Here is a 19,367-nt window from a genome sequence, read left to right on the forward strand (position 1 = left end):
GGAACTTGAGTCAAGTAATGTTTTAAAATGAAAATTGAGAGTTCAATGAAAACAGTTTGTAAAAGAAAGAGCAGGGAATTGTTGACCAGTTGCCAGTTAGTCTAGATTAGGCAACTCACTGTGCGACTCTTAATTAATCAAAGCTTGCACTTTATTGTAACTATGTTGACCCCACAGCCAATATCTTAAACAGGAATTCTACAGTTCCCTCTGTACCAGTACTCACTCAGACCACTTCTCCAGTTGATAACACTGAAATGGATGATCCCCCGTTTTCTCCTGTATTTTAATTCCTTCATGGCCAACAGGAATGTGATTGGAAAGTATTGCCCTTCATATTTGCTCTGGGCCTGAATTTACTAGAGTTTAGCCAAATGAAGGGGGTTCTCACTGAAAAGTATCAAATATTGAAAGGCCGAGATAGAGTGGATGTGAAGAGGATGTTTCCTGTAGTGAGGGAGTCTAGCACAGTCATGTAAAGAACATCCCATTAGAACAGAGATGAGGAAATTCTTTATCCAGAGGGCAGTGAATCTGTGGAATTCATTGCTACTGACAGCTATAGAGGCCAGATGATTTGGTATATATAAAGTGAAGGTTGATACGTTCTTGATTAGTCAGGGTGTCAAAGGTTATGGGGAGAAGGCAGGAGAATGGGGTAGAGAGGGATAATAAATCAGACAGGGTGGAATGGTGGACCAAACTTGATGGGCCAAGTGGCCTAATTCTGCTTCTATGTCTTATGGTCTAACTGGTTTTGACCAGTCTGCAGCCTCCTTCTGCGCCGAGGTTCTTGTAAAAAGGAAAGGAAAGATGGTTATATAAAAATACAACAAGCATTGGAAAGTTAAACTACAAAAAAAAGCATCTGCTTGAACAATGTCACGCACTACTGAGAAATTAGGCATTCAGCCTAAACTCCGATTGCCAAATCATCTCTTGTATTTGGAGAGATAGGTCGGCATTTAAAAGGCACCTTGCACATCTGACACTTCAAAGAACTTTGCAGGCAATGAAGATCTTTTTCTGAAGTGCAGTCATCATTGAAATGTAGGCAAAGTGACAGCCAAATTGAACTCAACAAACACCTACATATAACAATGAGATAATGACCAGGTAATGGGGTAGAGTTTCTCTCTGTGTTGTACACATTAAATGTGCAATAAAGTACTGCACTGTATGTGCTTTGAATTCTTTTTCTGAAATACAATTCTATTGAGTTGAATAGAACTGGATGTCTGATGAAGAATTTAACTTTTCACGACATGGGCTTGTTTAACACAAAGATAACTTCATTCACCTTAACACTGAACAGATAATACAACCTACAGACATGATTTCAAGAAGTTTACAATCCATGTTTATTTATCTTTATTATTATTTATTTATTAAGATACAATGCGGGCCATGCAGCCCAGCAACCCCGGGTTACCAATTAACCCTCCAACGGAGATTAGAGAGAGATTAGCATTACTCGTCACATGCACATTGAAACACCGAACACTGTCCAGTGAAAAGCATAGTTTGTGTCAACAACCAACAGAGTCTAAGGACGTGCTGTCGCCATGCTTCTGGTGCCAACATAGCATGCCCACAACTCACTGACCCTATGCTTTTTGGCATGCCGGAGGACACCAGAGCAGATGAAGGACCTCCATGCAGTCATGGGGAGAGCGAACAAACTCCTCTGCAGGCAGCAGCAGATTTGAACCTGAACTGTTGATCACTGGCACTGATAAGTGTTGCCATAACACTGTCGGCTAACTATTACTTGGATTGCACTACCTGTATGTATAATCTATATTTTCATTTATATTTATCATTATTATTGTTATGAGCAGAGAGACAACATCTGCCGGAAGTAAGTACCTATGTGCATAGGTACTTGGCGATTAAAGTCTGATTCTGATTCTGATTCTGATTCTGATAACCAGGCCACCTGACAGCTCCTTGTTGTTATAGTACTACAATAACCAGATATTTAAACACAAGAAGTTCTGCAGATGCTGCAAATCCTGAGGAACCCACACAAAATGGAGGGTCCTTAAAGATCAACGTTTTGGGCCAAGAGCTTCCATCAGGATTAAATGTAAATGGTTTATTCCTCTCCATTGACGTTGCCTGACTGCTGAATTCCTCCGGCGTTTTGTGTGTGTTACATACCCTTACATACTGGTTGGGTCAAATTTGACCCGTTTTGACATTTGACAGCAGTAAAAACACCCTAAATGCCATTTTTTTTAGCCAAAATTTGAAGACTTTTCCTAAAGTGACCCAAAATGTGCAAAAATGAAAATATTTAAAAATTTTATACTTTTGTACAGGTGTCTACAAATTTTTGTACATTGAGGCTATTGAAATGGATTTTAGATCTCTGAAACATTAATTAAGGATTAATCACCCATTTATTAATGTCAGATAGGTTATTTATACATTCTAAATAGATCTGTTGTTCAAAATTTTGTATAGACACTTGTTATGAGGGGACTCTTGGGCCGGGTCAAAATTGACCCAGACCATACTGTGAAGGTATAGAATATGAACAGGTTGCACGGGTTAAACTAGAGTTTAGTTTTCAAGTTCCTGAAACGTGACTTGAAGTGCAAAACCTCTGACTCAGAGGCAAAAGTGTCAACAGTAGAACCACAGCTGAGAAGTGGTCTTTGTGACTGCAACTGTGATTCACAGCATGTTGAAAACATCAAACCCAGAGCAAATGAGGGCTTCAAATAGGAATTATAGAGTATAATAGCACAGACAAATTACCCAATAACTGTAGTCAATTTATTGCAAAATATTTGGATTTTTTTGTACGTTTCGTCTTCAAAACGGACATACTGAGTATAAATGAAACAGATGTACAGATGATTTTGGCAGAAGCAAATACAAAGTTCAAAGTTCGAAGTAAATTTATTATTGAAGTACATAGATGTTACTATATACTATTTTCTTGCAGGCATTTACAGGAAAAATACAATAGAATTTATGAAAAACTATACATTAATAGACAAAGACTGACAACAACCACTGGGTAAAACAAGACAAGCTGTGCATAAAAGATAATACTGAGAGACTGAGTTGTGCGGAGTCGTTGGAAAGTCAGTCTGTGGTTTGTAAATTCAGCTCAGAGTTGAGGTGAGTGAAGTTATCCACGCTGGTTTAGGAGTCTGATATTTGTAGGGTCATTACTGTTCCTGAACCTGGTAGTTTGGTGCCTACAACTCCTGTATCTTTTGCCCATAGCAGTGAGAAGAGAAGATGTCCTTGATGTTGGGGTCTTTGATGATGGATGCTGCTTTCTTCTTGTAAAAGCGCTCAGTGGTGGGGAGGGCTTTCCTATGATAAACTGAGCTGTGTCCACTACTTTATGCAGCCTTCTCTGTTCCTGGAAAACGGGATGATTATACCCTTATTATAAGATAACAGCCATTGTGTCATACAGTTTGGCACAAGAAAAAGGATCTATTGCAGCACCATCTGCAGGTATACCTGGAATTACAGATACCTGCAGAAGTCTGTAAAAATTTTCATCCCATCTGTCAAACTGAACCAAATAATGAACAGGAGAAAGCAAGTATTAAGACAATAAAACACAGGAGCAGAATAAGACCATTCGGCCCATTGGGTCTGCTTCCCATTCCATCATGACTGATTTACTACCCTCTCAACCCTATTCCCTTGCCTTCTCCCCATAACCTTTGACACCCTGACTAATCAAGAATCTATCAACCTCCATTTTAATTATACTCAATGACTTGGTCTCCACAGCTGCCTGTGGCAACGGATTCCATAGATTCACCACCCTCTGGCTAAAGAAATTCTCTTCATTTAAATTGGACACCCCTCTATTCTGAGGATGTGTCCTCTGGTCCTAGACTCCCCCACTATAGGAAACATCCTCTCCACATCCACTCTATCTGCATCCTCTGGTCCTAGACTCCCCCACTATAGGAAACATCCTCTGCAAATCCATTCTATCTCAGCCTTTCAGTACTGTATTTGATAGTTTTCAATGAGATTTCCTCTTGTGAATACAGGTTATCAAATACTCCTCACACATTAACCCTTTCATTTCTGGAATCACTCTTATGAACATCGTCTGGACCCTTTCCAAATCCAGCACAAGAACTCACAAGTCCTTTAGTACTTCAGATTTTTGTATTTTTTTCCTCCATTTTTTCATTTCTTCTACCAATGTGCAAGACCATACACTTCCCAACACTGTATTCCACCTGCCATTTCTTTGCCTATTCTCCTAATCTGTCCAAGTCCTTCTGTAGCTTCTCTATTCCCTCAAAACTACTGCCCCTCTGCCTATATCCATAATGCCTGCAAACATTGCAAGAAAGCCATCAATTCCAACATCCAAATCATTGACATGAAACATAAAATGAATCAATCCCAACAGAGAGCCCTGTGGAAAACCACTAGTTACTGGCAGCCAGTCAGAAAAGGCTCACTTTATTCCTGCTGTTTGCTTCCTGCCAATCTGCCCCTTCTTTATCTATGCTATAATCTTCCTGGTAATACCATGGTCTCATAGCCTGTTAAGCGGCTTCACATGTAGTACCTTGTCAGAGGGCTTCTGAAAATCCAAGTACACAACTTGAACTGATTCACCTTTGTCTATCCGGCTTGTTATTTCTTCAAAGAATTCAACATATTTGTTAGGCCACATTTTTCTATGAAGAAACCATGCAGACCATGGCCTATTTTATCATGTACCTCCAAGTACCCTGAGACCTCATTCCTAATAATTGACTCCAACATCTTCCCAACTGAGGTCAGATTAACTGGCCTGTAGATTCCATTTTTCTGCCTCTCTCTCTTTTTGAAGAGTGGAGTGACATTCCAATTTTCCAGTCTTCTGGAGCCATTTCAGAATCTAGTGATTTTTGAAAGATCATTCCTCATGCCTCCATGATCTCTTCTGCCATCTCTTTCAGAACTCTGGGCTGTAAACCATTTGGTCCAGGTGACTTACCTACCTTCAGACCTTTCATTTTCCCAGGAATCTTCTCTCTAGTTATGGTAACTGCACACAATTCATGTCCCCTGACACCTGGCTCTTTCCCCGTACAGCTAGTGTCTTCCACAGTGAAAACTGATGCAAGATACTTATTCAGCATTGAATAATACTCTCCAGCATTGTTTTCCAGCAGTCCGACATCTATTCTTGCCTCTCTTTTACACTCTATGTATCTAAATAAACTTTTGATATTCTCTTAAATATCAATGTCTATCTTACTTTGGCATTTAATCTTTACCTTTTTAATGACCTTTTTTTAGTTGCCTTCTGTAGGTATTAGCTTCCTAATTCTTTAACTTCCCACTATTTTTGCTCTATTATCTGCTCTCTCTTTGGCTTTTATGTTGGCTTTGACTTCTGTTGTTAGCCATAGTTGAGTCATCTTGCCTTTAGAATATTTCCTCCTCTTTAGGATGTATATATCCTGTGTCCTCTGAATTGCTTCCAGAAATTGCAGCTATTGCTGCTCTGCCGTCATCCCTGCCAGTGTTCTTTTCCAATCAATTCTGGCCAACTCCTCTCTCATGCCTCTGCAATTCCCTTTACTCCACTGCAATACTGATGAGTTTAATTTTAGCTTCTCCTTCTCAAATTTCAGGGTGAATTTGATCATATTATGATCACTTACTCCTAAAGGTTCTTTAACCTTAAGCTCTCTAATCAATTTTGGTTCATTGTACAACACCCATTCCACCCATTCAAACGTTGACTGCTTTTTTCAACGGATGCTGCCTGACCTGCTGAGTTCATCCAGCTTTTTTGTACGTCTTGATTTGACCACAGCATCTGCAGTGCACTTTGTGTTTACCCATTCCAGAATAACTGGTTCTCTGGTGGGTTCAACCATGAGCTGCTTAAAAAGCCATTCTAGAAATTCCCACCAACCATATTTTCCCAATCTATCTGCATATTGAAATGCCTTATGATGATTGTAACATTGCCTTTTAGGCATGCATTTTCTATCTCCCGTTATAATTTGTAGGCTGCATCCTCACTACTATTTAGAGGTCTGTATACAACTCCCATCAGCGTCTTTTTACCCCTGCAGTTCCTTAGCTCTATCCACAATGATTCAACATATTCCAACCCTATTTCACCTCTTTCTAATGATTGGATTTCATTTTTTTACAGAGCAACACCACCCCTTCTGCCTTACTGCCTATCCTAATCTTATAATATAATATCCTACCTTATAATATTTACTTTTATTTTATACATTCTAGAAACAGATCAATATGATCCACTGCTAAATCCAAATGTTCTTTCAAAATCACAGCTAATTATCATAATAAATATGGGGCACAGAACAACGTAACAGTTAGCCTAGTGCTTTACAGCACTCGCTGTAAATCCAGTTTCATTTCCCATCACTACCTGTAAGTAGCTTGTATATTCTTTCCATGAGTTCTTCCTAAGACTGTATGGATTTCCTTTTAGTGCTCCAGTTTCCTCCCACTTTCTGAAGACGTACATGTTTGGGTTAGTGAGTTGTAGGCATGATAAGTTGGTGTTGTTAAAGTTAAAGTTAAAGTCTGTCCCAAGCCTTATAGGCTCATCAGGCCAGTGGCGTGAAGCGACTGAGAGTATCTCCCCCTGGATAGGACGTCAGTCTGTGGTGAGGTTAACTCCCAGCATTTTGCCGGTACCCATTTTCAGCTGGGTGGACTGAAGCAGTGTGTGGTTAAGTGCCTTGCTCAAGGACACAACACGTTGCCTCTGCTGGGGATAGAACTCACAACCTTCAGATTGCTAGTCCAACGCCTTAATCACTTGGCCACGCGCCACACTATGTTGGTGTTGGAAACATGGCAACACTTGTGGGCTGCCCTCAGCACAATCCTTGCTGATATGATTTGACACAAACAACACTGTATACTTCGATGTACATGTTACAAATAAAGCTAGGGTCTCGGCCCAAAATGTCGGCCCTTTATTGCTCTCATAGATGCTGCCTGACCTGCTGAGTTTCTCCGACATCTTGCGTCTGTTACTCTGGTTTTCCAGCATTTGCAGTATCTCTTGTGTTTAAACCTTAATCTTTATCTTTAAATAGAGTTGCAGAAATAGATTTCAAAACAAAAAATTCACAGCAGTGGCCACTTTATTAGGTACCCCTGTACATACACCTGCTCGTCGATGCAAATATCTAATCAGCCAATCCTGAGGCAGGAACTCAATGCATAAAAACATGCAGACAAGGTCAAGAGGTTCACTTGTTATTCAAGCCAAACATCAGAATAAGGAAGAGATCTGGTCTAAGTGACTTTGACCGTGGGATGAATGTTGGTGCCAGATGGGGTGGTTGGGTATCTCAGAAACTGCTGATCTCCTGGTGTTTTCACACACAACAGTCTCTAGAGTTTACAGAGAATGGTGCAAAAATTTAAACAAAATCCAGTGAGTGGCAGTTCTGTGGGCGAAAATGCCTTGTTAAGTTAATGACTGAGGTCAGAGGAGAATGGTTCAAGCTGACAGGAAAACTTTTGGGTGCAGAGTTAGCGTGATGCTATTACAGCTTGGGGCATTCTGGAGGTCGGAATTCAATTCCGGTGCCATTCTGTGCCATGTGTGGGATTTCCCTGGGTGTTCGGGTTCCCTCACACAGTCCAGTGATGTACTGCGTAGGTTAATTGGACATTGTAAATTGTCCCCTGATTAGGTTGGGGTTAATCGGGTTTGTCGAGGGTTGCTGGGGTGGCGTGGCTCAAAGATCAGGAAATGCCTACTCTGCACTGTGTTGCTAAATAAATAAATAAATAATGCAAACACCAGGACATCTGCAGATTCTGGAAATTCAAGCAACACACACAAACTGCTGGTGGAACGCAGCAGGCCAGGCAGCATCTATAAGGAAGAGGTACAGTTGACGTTTCGGGCCAAGACCCTTTGTCAGGACTAAGTGAAAGAAAAGATAATAAGAGATTTGAGAGTGGGAAGGGGAGGGGGAGACCCGAAATGATAGGAGAAGACAGGAGGGGGAGGGGTAAAGCTAAGAGCTGGAAAGTTGATTGGCAAAAAGGATACACAGCTGGAGGAGGGAAAGGATCATGGGATGGGAGGCCTAGGTAGAAAGAAAGGGGGAGGGGAGCAACAGAGGGAGATGGAGTTTGTACGTTCTTTTCACGCACATGTAGGTTTTCTCCGGGTGCTACGGTTTCCTCTCACAACCCAAGGACGTACTGGTTAGCAGTTGAATTGGTCATTGTAAGTTGTCCTCTGATTAGGCGAGGTGGGATGCTGGCAATTGCAGATCTTTGGGCTGAGAGGGCCTGTTCCCCACTCTATCTCTAAATAAACAGGAAGGCAACAGTAGCTCAAATAACCACACTTTACAACTGTGGCATGTAGAAAAATATCTCTGAATGTACAGCACATCGAAGTGAATGGGCTACAGCAGAAGACCACAAACATAGTTCAAAGTATGTATACAGTATACAAACCCCGAGATCCACCTTCTCCACAGAGAGTCACGAAACAAAGGAAACCACGGAACCCAACCATCATCCAACCCCATGCGCAAAACACAAACTGAGCAAACAGCAATTAGCATATCAATCCCCAATGCACAAAAAATACACAAACGGCAACAACAACATCAACCCCCACGTGCAAAAGAAAATAAGTTGTGTAAACAGCACCAAGAACAACATACCCCCATGCACAAAGAAAACAAATTGCACAAGCATATATTCAATGGCCAATTTATTTGGTACAGGAGGTACCTAATAAAGTGGCCACTGAGTATCTATGTTACAGCACCAATAGTCAAGTGTAAAATTAATGAAAATATACAAGCTAAACATTTGAATTCCAAAAGGAGGACCCTCCAATTACACAAAGTGTTTGCTTATCTTCACATGAATTCACTGTCCCCATTCCTGCTTGCATCTTTGGAGTTGATTTTCTATAGTCATAATTAAATCCTCTGGAGTGGCTGGCTGTATGGGGTTAAGGTATCATTATCCAATTACTTTCAATTGTGCTTTCTGTGTCTGATTAATGAAGGGTAAAATATTCAAATAAATATCATCTCATTATTCTGACCATACAAGTCGAGCTAATTCAACAGGCTGTGATAAACACAGATGTTGCCATAGAAACAGTTACACAGTTTGACCCAATAACTGCTTCACTCTTTTTATTACACTTCATACCCGTAGATAAGTAAATATCATTTCACTTTTATCTCCATATGTGGTGCAAAATGCAGTTTTCACCACCACTGAGCAATATTTGTGCAATTCCCTGATTTTTGACAAGCATAATTCAACATACAGTTTAAGATTAAAATCTTAAAGTGAATCTTTAAAATGAATCTTATGGAGCGAAGGCAGAAGAATAGGGTTGAGAGGGTTAATAAATCAGCCATAATCAAATAACAAAGAAGAGTTAATTCATTATCACTCTATTTGAACTCCCTAGTTGAGCGGTCTTTCACTGGTTTTTATTCTATAGATTTATTGAGTGTGCCCGCAAGACAATAAATCTCAGGGTTGTATTTGGTGACATACATATCTCTCAACTGCCCATTACACTGCTGGCGTTTAGACCAACAATGAAGGTCCTCCATCTCTGATGGTGTTCAGGGCTTCTTTCATCGTGTCAGTAGCTTGGTTTTCACACTGTCAGTCATGCAAGTCTCAGATGGACGCTCAAGAATACTATCGCACACAGATGAAGATGGATTCTTCATTGCTATTTTCATATCAAATTTATTTTACCATTCAGTATTGTTAGCCCTGAGCTGAACCCCCAAACCTGGAAGACCAGTGGACCACTCTTAGTCTGGTCTCTACCTTTTGACCTTTTTGGCATGGGTGACCCTACCAAGAACCAAAGAATAAAGCCCTGACTCCAGCCAACATAGGTCTCCAGGTCGTTGGGGCACGCAAGCCCCCAAAAGATTGTGGTCATTTTGGAGGGCCATATATCTACTTTGATAATAAATTTACTTTGAACTTTAAACAACTGGCCATTGAGTCATAGAACACCACAACACAGAAACAGGCCATTTAGCTCATCTAGACCGTGCCAAACTATTATTCTGCCATTGACTTGCACCAGGACCATAGCCCTTCATGTTCCTCCCCTCCGTGCACCCATCCAAATTTCTCTTGCCTATAGGAGTTTTTATGTCTTAACTGTGATCACATGGGTTCCCACTGGGTTTTCCAGTTTCCTGCCACATTTCCAAAGATGTACCAGGTAGTATGTTAATTGGTCATTGGGAATTGTCCTGCAATTGGGCTACAGTTAAATAGCTGGTTTGATTGGCCATGCAGCTCATTGGGCTGGAAAGGACTATTTGACGCTGCATCGCTAAATAAATAAATGCTGAGATCAACCCCACATCCATCACTGCCATTGGCTGCTTGTTCCAAACTATCAACACCCTCTGAGTGAAGAAGTTTCCCCTCATGTTCCCCTTAAACATTTCACCTTTCACCCTTAACCCATGACCTCTAGTTCTAGTTCTACCCATCCACAGTCAAAAAGTCTGCTTGCATTTACCCTGTCTATATCCCTCATAACCTTGTATACCTCTATCAGATCACCTCTCATTCTCCTATGCTCCAGGGAATAAAGTCCTAACCTACTGAATCTTTCCCTGTAACTCAGGTCCTCAACTCCTAGCACCATTCCTGAAGATTTTGCAATGGGGGTTTTCATGTTCACCTGTGAAAACAGCGAGGGGCTTCTCCTCATCAGAAGTGCTTGATATAAAATTTGAAGGAACTCAGCTGGTCAGGAGGTATCAATGGATAGGAATGTCAACATTTTGGACGGAACTCTTTATCCAGACCCTCATCAATTTGTGAAGATTGGAGACTGAAGAATGTCAAAGAAATGCCTTCAGTTAGTTTAGGTCTGACGTTCTTCATCGGGCCCAGCCTTACATCAGGGATTCCTGGGCAGCCCAGTTCAAAGGGCTGGAAGGACCTATTCCATGCTGTATCTCAATAAATAATGTAAATAAATACGTATTCACATGAGCACTTATCTATGTAATTGTTTGTTACACATCTAGGCTTCTAACAGAAGAATACACATACCAGCCTCTAGACATCCTCATGTAAGCACAAGGTCAATTTTCAGTGTAGGAGAGAAAGTAAAGGGAAGAAGTTCAAAGTTATGAACTCGATGAAAAATAAGTAGTCAGCAAATGAGATTATTATTCATTTTTAGTTATTGATGAAGGCTGATGATTCATTCCTGTCCTCTCCACAATAACAAGCTTTGATAAGATTCACACTGCCTTAAAATGACAATAAGGGCATCTTTGTTCAGCTATTTTCCACCACTTGCTTCTCCTGCTTACTACATTCATGTGAATGTATTAATGTAAAGATGCATTTCCGGTACCCAGGTGTAAAAGAGGACTTAATAATTTTACTCCAGATCTGACGCAGTGCAAAAAACCTTACAAAAGATAAAGAACACAATAATAATTTTAAAAAAGCATAATAAATATAAATAATAAACACAAGAGATTCTGCAGATGCTGGAAATCCAGAGCAACACACAAAAAATGCTGGTGGAACTCAGCAGGTCGGGCAGCATCTATGGAGAGGAGTAAACAGTCGATGTTTTGGGCCAAGATCTTTTGTTAGGACTGGAAACGAAGGGGGAAGATGCCAAAATGAAAAGGTGCTGGGACAAGATGGAGGATATAAATACATGAGATATATTAATGTAATATAAAAACATATACTAAATGTAAGTACCGTACATAAGATAGCTTATATACATAGATTGATTGTTCGTACATAAAGTGATACTATGCACAGGAGTGTCTATAAATTAGGTGGCTGACAGAAATTGATAAAGTAGTGGTGGTTGGGGGTGTGGAGGGGTGGGTTAGTGGGTGGTGGTGTTGATCAGCTTTACTCCTTGGGGAAAGTAATTGTTTTTGAGTTTGGTGGTCCTGGCATGGATGCTATGTAGCCTCCTCCTTGCCGGGAGTGGGATAAACAATTCATGAGTAGGGTGGATGGGATCTTTCATGACGTTGATGGCATTTTCCAAGAATCTCTTTATATTGTGCACATTAAACCGACATCGTCTGTAACAGTGTTTACATTAGGGCCTCGTGCCAATATAAATCACTGTCCAAAATTTCAAGATCAAATTCAATTAAATATAAATGGTTTATACTAAAAATTAACAAAATATGTTTGGAAATGCAAAAGGTATGTAGCAAGGAGCCATGAAATGTTTCATGCTTAAGGTTGCATGCACTTAAAGAAACTTAACTAAATAAGGGAGTATTACCAAAGTGGTGTCCATCTATGTACAATGTATTTGTGTTTACCAGGATACTATACCAAGCACCAGGAAAAATTCCTATGTTCTGGATCTAGTCAGGTTAACAAATAGTTGCAGATATTTTCTTAATACATATCGTAGGGTGCAGCTATTAAACAGCATAGTGGAATAGAGGTAGGCCACCGCTGACCATTGCACCAGCTGTAAGATTGGGGTTCAATTCCTGCCATTGTCTGTAAGGAGTTTGCAAGTTCTCCCTAAGACTGTGAGGGTTTCCTCCCACATTCCAAAGACATATGGTTAAGATTAGTAACTTGTGGACATGCTATATTGGTGCTGGAAATGTGGAAACCATTTTGGCTGCCCCCAACACATCCCTGTGCAAGCGACACATTTCGCTGCATTTTTCAACATACATGTGACAAGTAAAGCTATTCTAGCCTAAGTCGCAGGTTTGCTTTCATGAATTTATTTTTCAATTACTTTAAACATACTAGGACTTGGCAAGTACTTATTTCCCATTGAAGGGAAATGAGGTGTACTTTTAAGAGTTCAAAAAACTTAAATTAGAATTAAAAGTATATAAAATTAAATTAAGTAATAGCTTCTTTTTTCACTACTTAATTGAGTTTTATATACAGTACATAAAATTATGAAAGTATATATATATATCATACTGTGCAAAAATCATTTATATATGCCTGTGACTTTTACACAGATCTGTAGTGATTTTTTGTATTGCACTGTACTGTTGCCACATAAAAATTAAGATATATTGTATGTGAGAGATGATAAACCTGATTATGATATCGGTATCTATGGTGGACAGAGTGGGACTGGGGCAGAGAGAGGGGAATCATGGTTGGGAAAAGGGGAAGGGAGAGGGGAGGGGAGGGATAGGGAAGCACTAGAGAGACATTCTGTAATGATCAATAAACTAATTGTTTGCAGTCAAATGACCTTGACTGGCATCTCTGGGCTGGGCATGTCTTAACCCCTGCCACTCCTACCGCTGGTATTCCTTCTCTGCCACCTGTGCCACACCCTCCCGCAGACCTCCACCCTCGCTATTCCCAACATCCTTTGCTCCCACTAGATTTACAAACTCACTCTCAACTCCACATTGATACATACAGTACTGTGCAGAAGTCTTAAGCACCCTAGCTATATACTGTATATGGGCTTAAGAATTTTGCACAGTATTGTATACTGTATATGTCTTATTATGATTTATAGTTTTTTAGGTTTTGCAATGTACTGCTGCTGCAAATCAGCAAATTACACAACATATGTCAGTGATAATAACCCTGATTCTGATTTTGAGAGTTTTGATGAAAACAAAGATGTGTTGAACTTCAAAAAGTGTAAAAAGTTTTGAACTTATTTTTTTAAATAAAAAGTTCTGTATCTTCTGCGCAATATCTGCTCTTTTGGCTGTGTGCCTATATTTTTGTGAAGAATGTTGTTACATTTAGCGAGTTTTGGTATTGAATCATGTTTTATAAATACCAATTTGTTTCTGGTTATAATTGGGCAAAGCAGCACACACATAGCTGTAAAACATCCTTAAGGGTAACAGTCTGAATTTGTAAAGTGCCAGGAGCCCTCACTGCACTTTATAGAAGGAGGGCAACTTCCTGAAGCTGATGTGCTGCCTCCATTAATATAAAGAACATGAAATTATCTTCCCTCTTGTTTATCTTATCTTCATAAACTCAGGAGAATCCTCAGATGCTGGAATCTCCAGCAACATGCACAAAACATTGGAGCAACTCAACAGGTCTGTGGAAGGGAAGAAACAGTCAATGTTTCAGGCCAAGACCCTTTATCAGGATTGGAAAAGAAGGAGAGGAAGGCAGAATAGGAAGACTTGGGGGAGCAGAAGGAGAACAAACTGTCAGGTGAGGAGGAACGTGAGACCAGTAGAGGATGGGAAAAGTATGAAGATAGGAGGTGATAGATGGAAGAGGTAAAGAGGTGAAGATGATGGAATCTGATTGGAGAGCACAGAGGACAATGGAAGGAAGTGAAAGAGGAGGGGAATCAGATAGAGATGATGGGTAGGTGAGGAGAAGAACTGAGAGGATAACTAGAGAGGGGAATGGGAAAAGAGAGAAGAGAAAGAGAGCAGAAAGAGAAATCTTCATGCCATCAGGGTGGAGGTTACCCAGAAGGAATACGAAGCATTTCTCCTCCAACCTGAGTGACCTCATTGTGGTAATGAGGGAGGCCATGGACAGAATGGGAAGTCAAATTAAAATGGGTAACCACCAGGAAATTCTGCCTTTTGAGGCAGACAGAGCAGAGGTGCTCAACGTAGCAGTTCCATAATCTCACTGATGCAGAGGAAGCCACACAGGGAGCACCTGATTCCAATAGATGACCCTGACAGACTCTCAGGCGAAGTGTTGCCTCACCTGGAAAGACTATTTGGGGCCCTGAATGGTGGTGAGAGTGGAAGTGTAGGGGCAGGTGTAGCATTTGTCCTACCTGTGGAGCTAAGGTGGCAGAAGGAAAGTAAACAAGCTAGAATTGAAACCAGGTGGGTGGGATGAAGTAAGAAGCTGGGAGGTGATAGGTGGAAAAAACAAGGGCTGGAGAAGAAGGAATCTGATAGGAGAGGAGAGTGCATCGTGGGAGAAAGGGAAGGAGGAAGGGGACCGTGGGAGATGATAGGCAGGTGAGGAGAAGAGGTAATAGGCTAGAGTAGGGAAATGAAGAAAAGGGAAGGAGGGATTGGGAAAACTACCAGAAGTTGAAAAAAAAATCGATGTTTCAGCCATCAGGTTGGAGTCTACCTTGATGGAATATGACGTGTTGCCCCTCGAACTTGAGTGTGGCCCCATTGTGGCAGAAGAAGAGTCCATGAATGAACAGGAATGGGAATTAGAATTAAAATTGTTGGCCACTGGGAAATTCTGCTCAACAAAGTGATCCCCCAATCTACGTCAGGTCTTAACGTACAGGAGGCCACTTTGAGAGCACTGGATATTGCAGATAACCCCCAAAAGAATATCACACATCTTTATTGTGTCAGGTTGGCCAAAATGACAGACACTTTCATAACAGCTTTTGAAAATTGGGCAGAAAGAAAAAAAATATATAATAATGGGATTTGTGAAGGAGGAAAGCTGGCATCTGACTCCACTTGGGGAGAGTGAACTTTTAATTTTATGTGGTGTTCCTAATGAAAGCTACATTTTATTTTTCTTTTATTATCAATGAATTGCTTACTCATATAAAATAAAGCCATTCTATAAGAATTCATTTTATTTATTTAGAGATACAGTGTCCTTCTGGCCCATTGAGTTGCAGCCCTCAATTTAACCCTTGCTTAATCATGGGACAATTTACAATGACCAATTCACCGACTAACCTTCTAACCCATACATTCTATGGGGAGGTCATACAAACTCATTACAGACGATGCCGGAATTGAACTCCAAACTCCAGTGCAATTTTGTCCTGAGCTCTAATAGTGATGTGCTAGCCATTATGCTACCATGGTGTCCAATAAGGAATAAAAATGAAAAACTATTATGAGAAGAAAGACATAACTTATCATTATTCAGCATTTTGCCCACTTATTTTGAAGTCACTTTTAAGTTCAAAGTATGCTTTAGATCCCCACGTCTCTTTAGAACACGATCTTATCAATGAAGAATGGAAACTAAGATTTGCCAAGATTAATTCAAACTATATCACAATTACTTTCTGGTTGTATTTTTATTTAAAGTGATATTTTTTAAGCTTAGTCTTCATCATCCTTAATTGTTGGTTTATAACTGCTGGCTTTGTGCTTGACATACAAGGTGGAAGCAGATAGGATGGACATACTGAGATTCTAAACAATGCTGGAAATCCAGAACAACACACACAAAATGCTGGAGGAACTCAGGAAGTAAGGTAGTATCTATGGAAATAAATAAAGAGTCGCCTTTTTGGGCCGATATCCTTCATCTGGACTGGAAAGGAGGTGGGGGGTGGGGGGGGGGGTGTGGTGGAATGCCAGAATAAAAAGTTGGGAGAAGGGAAAGGAGGACAGCTGGAAGGTGATAGGTGAAGCCAGGTGGGTAGGAAATTTAATGTGCTACAGAAGAAGGAACCTGATAGGAGAGGAGTGTGGACCTTGAGAGAAATGGAAGATTCCATCATCTTACTTAACTTCAGTCCATATTGTTACTTTTTGACATTTTTGATGAACTCTGGCTAATTCCAGGCTCTTAAAAATTTGGACTTTTTTTGTCTTTTTATTAACTGATTTTCAAAATCTAGATGTTTTTCTTTTCCTTCAGTTTTTATTCATACGTGCTCATTATCATTGGGCAAGCAACGTTCAAAGATCAAAGTAAATTTATTATCTAAGTACGTATATTTTATCATAGCAACACACACAAAATGCAGGTGGAACGCAGCAGGCCAGGCAAGTCCTGACGAAGGGTCGCGGCCCGAAACGTCGACTGTGCTTCTCCTATAGATGCTGCCTGGCCTGCTGCGTTCCACCAGCATTTTGTGCATGTTGCTTGAATTTCCAGCATCTGCAGATTTCCTCGTGTTTATATTTTATGATATACTTCCCTGAGCTTCATTTCCTTGCAGGCATTTGCAATGGAAGAAAGAAATACAATAGAATCAATGAAAAACTACAGCAAGACTGACAAATAACCAATGTGCTCAAGAAGACAAACTATGAATACAAAATACTACTACTACTACTAATAATAATAATAATAATAAAAAATAAATAGTACTGAGAACATGAGTTGTAGAATCCTTGAAAATGAGTACATAGTTTGTGTTTAATAAGCAGATTAGTGCTGAGGTGACTGAAGTTATCCATACTGGTTCATGAACCTGATGGTTGAGGGGTGAGAACTGTTCTTGAACCTGGTGGAGTGGATCCTGAGGCTCCTGTAGCTCCTTCCCAATGGCAGCAGTGAGAAGAGAGCATAGGCTGGATGATGGATGCCTCTTTCTTGTGGCAGTGCTCCTTGTAGATGTACTCAACGGTGAGGAGGGCTTTCCCCTGATGGACTGGATGATTCTTTGTAGGCTTTTCTGTTATTGGGTATTGGTGTTTCCCTCCCAGGCTATGACGTAAAGAGTTAGGATACTCTCCAACGTGCATCTATAGAAGTTTGTCAAAGTTTTAGATGACGTGCTGCATCTGTGCAAACTTCTAAGAAAGCAGAGATGCTATTGTGCCCTCTTTGTAATGGCATTTATATGCTGGTGTCAGCATAAGTCCTCTGAAATGATAACGTCAAGGAGTTTAAAGCTCCTAACTCTCTCCACCTCTGATCCATAATGAGGACTGGCTCTTAAACCTCTGGTCTCTTCCTTCAGTAATCAGTAATCAGCTCCTTGAAGGTAATTAAGTTAAAAGAATGCAAGAGAAGCTAAAAGAAATTTAAAAGTTAAAATTTTAAATTATATTTTTATCCGTCTTCAGCAGCATTAACGATTGGAACTAAGTCCCATTCAGCAAACATGTAACAATGAACTCCGAACTTCCAAGATTGTTTATTGTAATTTCTTGTGTCCAAATGTGAAGAACAGAATAATTGTTACTCTGGATCCAATAGAGCACAAAAATAACACAGTATGATGAAGAACACAATAATAAAAAACCACAATATAGACATAAGATTGCTTATACTGTATACATAGATTGATTGAATGTACATAAAGCTATGGGGTGTCATTACATAAGGTGACTCTGACCGGAAATGATAAAGCAGTGGTGGGTGGAGATGTTGATCTTGGGGTCTGATGGTCCTGGCATGGATGCTAGGTAGCTTCCTCCCTGATGGGAGTGGGACAAACAGGGAGGGAGCAAGATTAGGATCCTTCAAGATCTTGAACCTGCAAGATCAAGAGCAAGATCCTTCATGATGTTTCATTATTCATGATATCCATGAATAATAAAAAACTACCCAAATAATTAGATGAAAGGTAAATGAAATTTTCTGTTGCCTTATTCTTTTAAACTGGCAAGTGTTAGATGTTCCAGTTGTCACCTAACAAAGAAATCGATCATTGCTGAATTTATTTTGTTCTTTAAGCCTTATTCAGTCCCCTTACTTAAAATGCAATTAGTTCAGCAATTAATGCCAATGTTCTTTTGCATCTGTTTGCTTTTGTGTATGTTGATTTATGAGTTGTAAGTAGTGGGAAGATGTGGAGCATAAAAACAGACTGTTTAAAACATTCTGGTTAATCAAAGCCTTGATTTCATCTGTTCTCACAGTCGTTTTCAATTTTTTGCATGTCCCTGCTCAAAAAGCCTCCAAAACTGACCCAGAGTCTAATTCCTCACCATCAGCAGTCATGGCTTCAACAGTTTCTCTACAACTCAATGTCAACAGATGCACAGTGGAGAGCGTACTATCTGGTTGCATCATTGCTGGGTATGGGAACACCAGGAACAGAAAAGTCTACAGAAGGTAGTACACACAGCCCAGTCCATCACAGACAAAGCCCTCCTCGTCACTGAGCACATTATGGAGCACTGCCAGAAGAAAGCAGCATCCATCATCAAGGTCCCCCACCATCCAGACCAAGCCCTTGTCTAGCCACTAACGTTGAGGAGGAGGTATGGAAGCCTCAGGACCCACACCACCAGGTTCAGGAACAGTTATTTCCCTGCAACCATCAGGGCCCTGAACCAGCGTGGGTAACTTCACTCACCTCAACTCTGAACAGATTCTACAACCTATGGACTCACTTTCAAGTACTCTATAACTCAGGTTCTTACAACTACTTTTTTTTATTTGCAGTTTGTTTCCTTTTGCACACTCATCGTTCTAATTGTTTATGTATAGTTTTCAATAGATTCTATTTAATTTTCCTGTAAATGCCTGCAGGAAAATAAATCCCAAGGTGGTATATGTGTACTTTGCTAATAAATTTACTCTGAACTTTGAAAAATCTCCCACCTCCTCACATCTTCTGGTTTCTTCAACGTGGCCCCTGAAGTTAACTTCCTCTTTGTCCAAACATTTGATAATCAGTCCAAGTGTCTATGTGTGAGGCTAGTATCTTATGGATAATGTCACCTTGAGTCACCTGG

General features: G+C 40.3%; 1 long non-coding RNA gene across 3 annotated transcripts; it reads left to right on the top strand.

Annotated features, from left to right (window-relative positions):
* Window positions 1–1,540: 1,540 nt before the first annotated feature.
* LOC140737216 (uncharacterized) lies at window positions 1,541–19,038 on the top strand. Of its 3 annotated transcripts, XR_012101080.1 has the most exons (4): window positions 1,541–1,787; window positions 2,957–3,135; window positions 16,108–16,201; window positions 16,895–17,015. It is a non-coding gene; the product is annotated as an uncharacterized lncRNA (long non-coding RNA). The 3 variants fall into 3 exon arrangements; XR_012101077.1 differs by lacking the exons at window positions 2,957–3,135; window positions 16,895–17,015 and adding an exon at window positions 18,582–19,038; XR_012101078.1 differs by lacking the exon at window positions 2,957–3,135.
* Window positions 19,039–19,367: the final 329 nt, after the last annotated feature.

This window comes from Hemitrygon akajei, chromosome 2, assembly GCF_048418815.1.
Source record: "Hemitrygon akajei chromosome 2, sHemAka1.3, whole genome shotgun sequence".
Lineage (NCBI taxonomy): Eukaryota > Metazoa > Chordata > Chondrichthyes > Myliobatiformes > Dasyatidae > Hemitrygon > Hemitrygon akajei.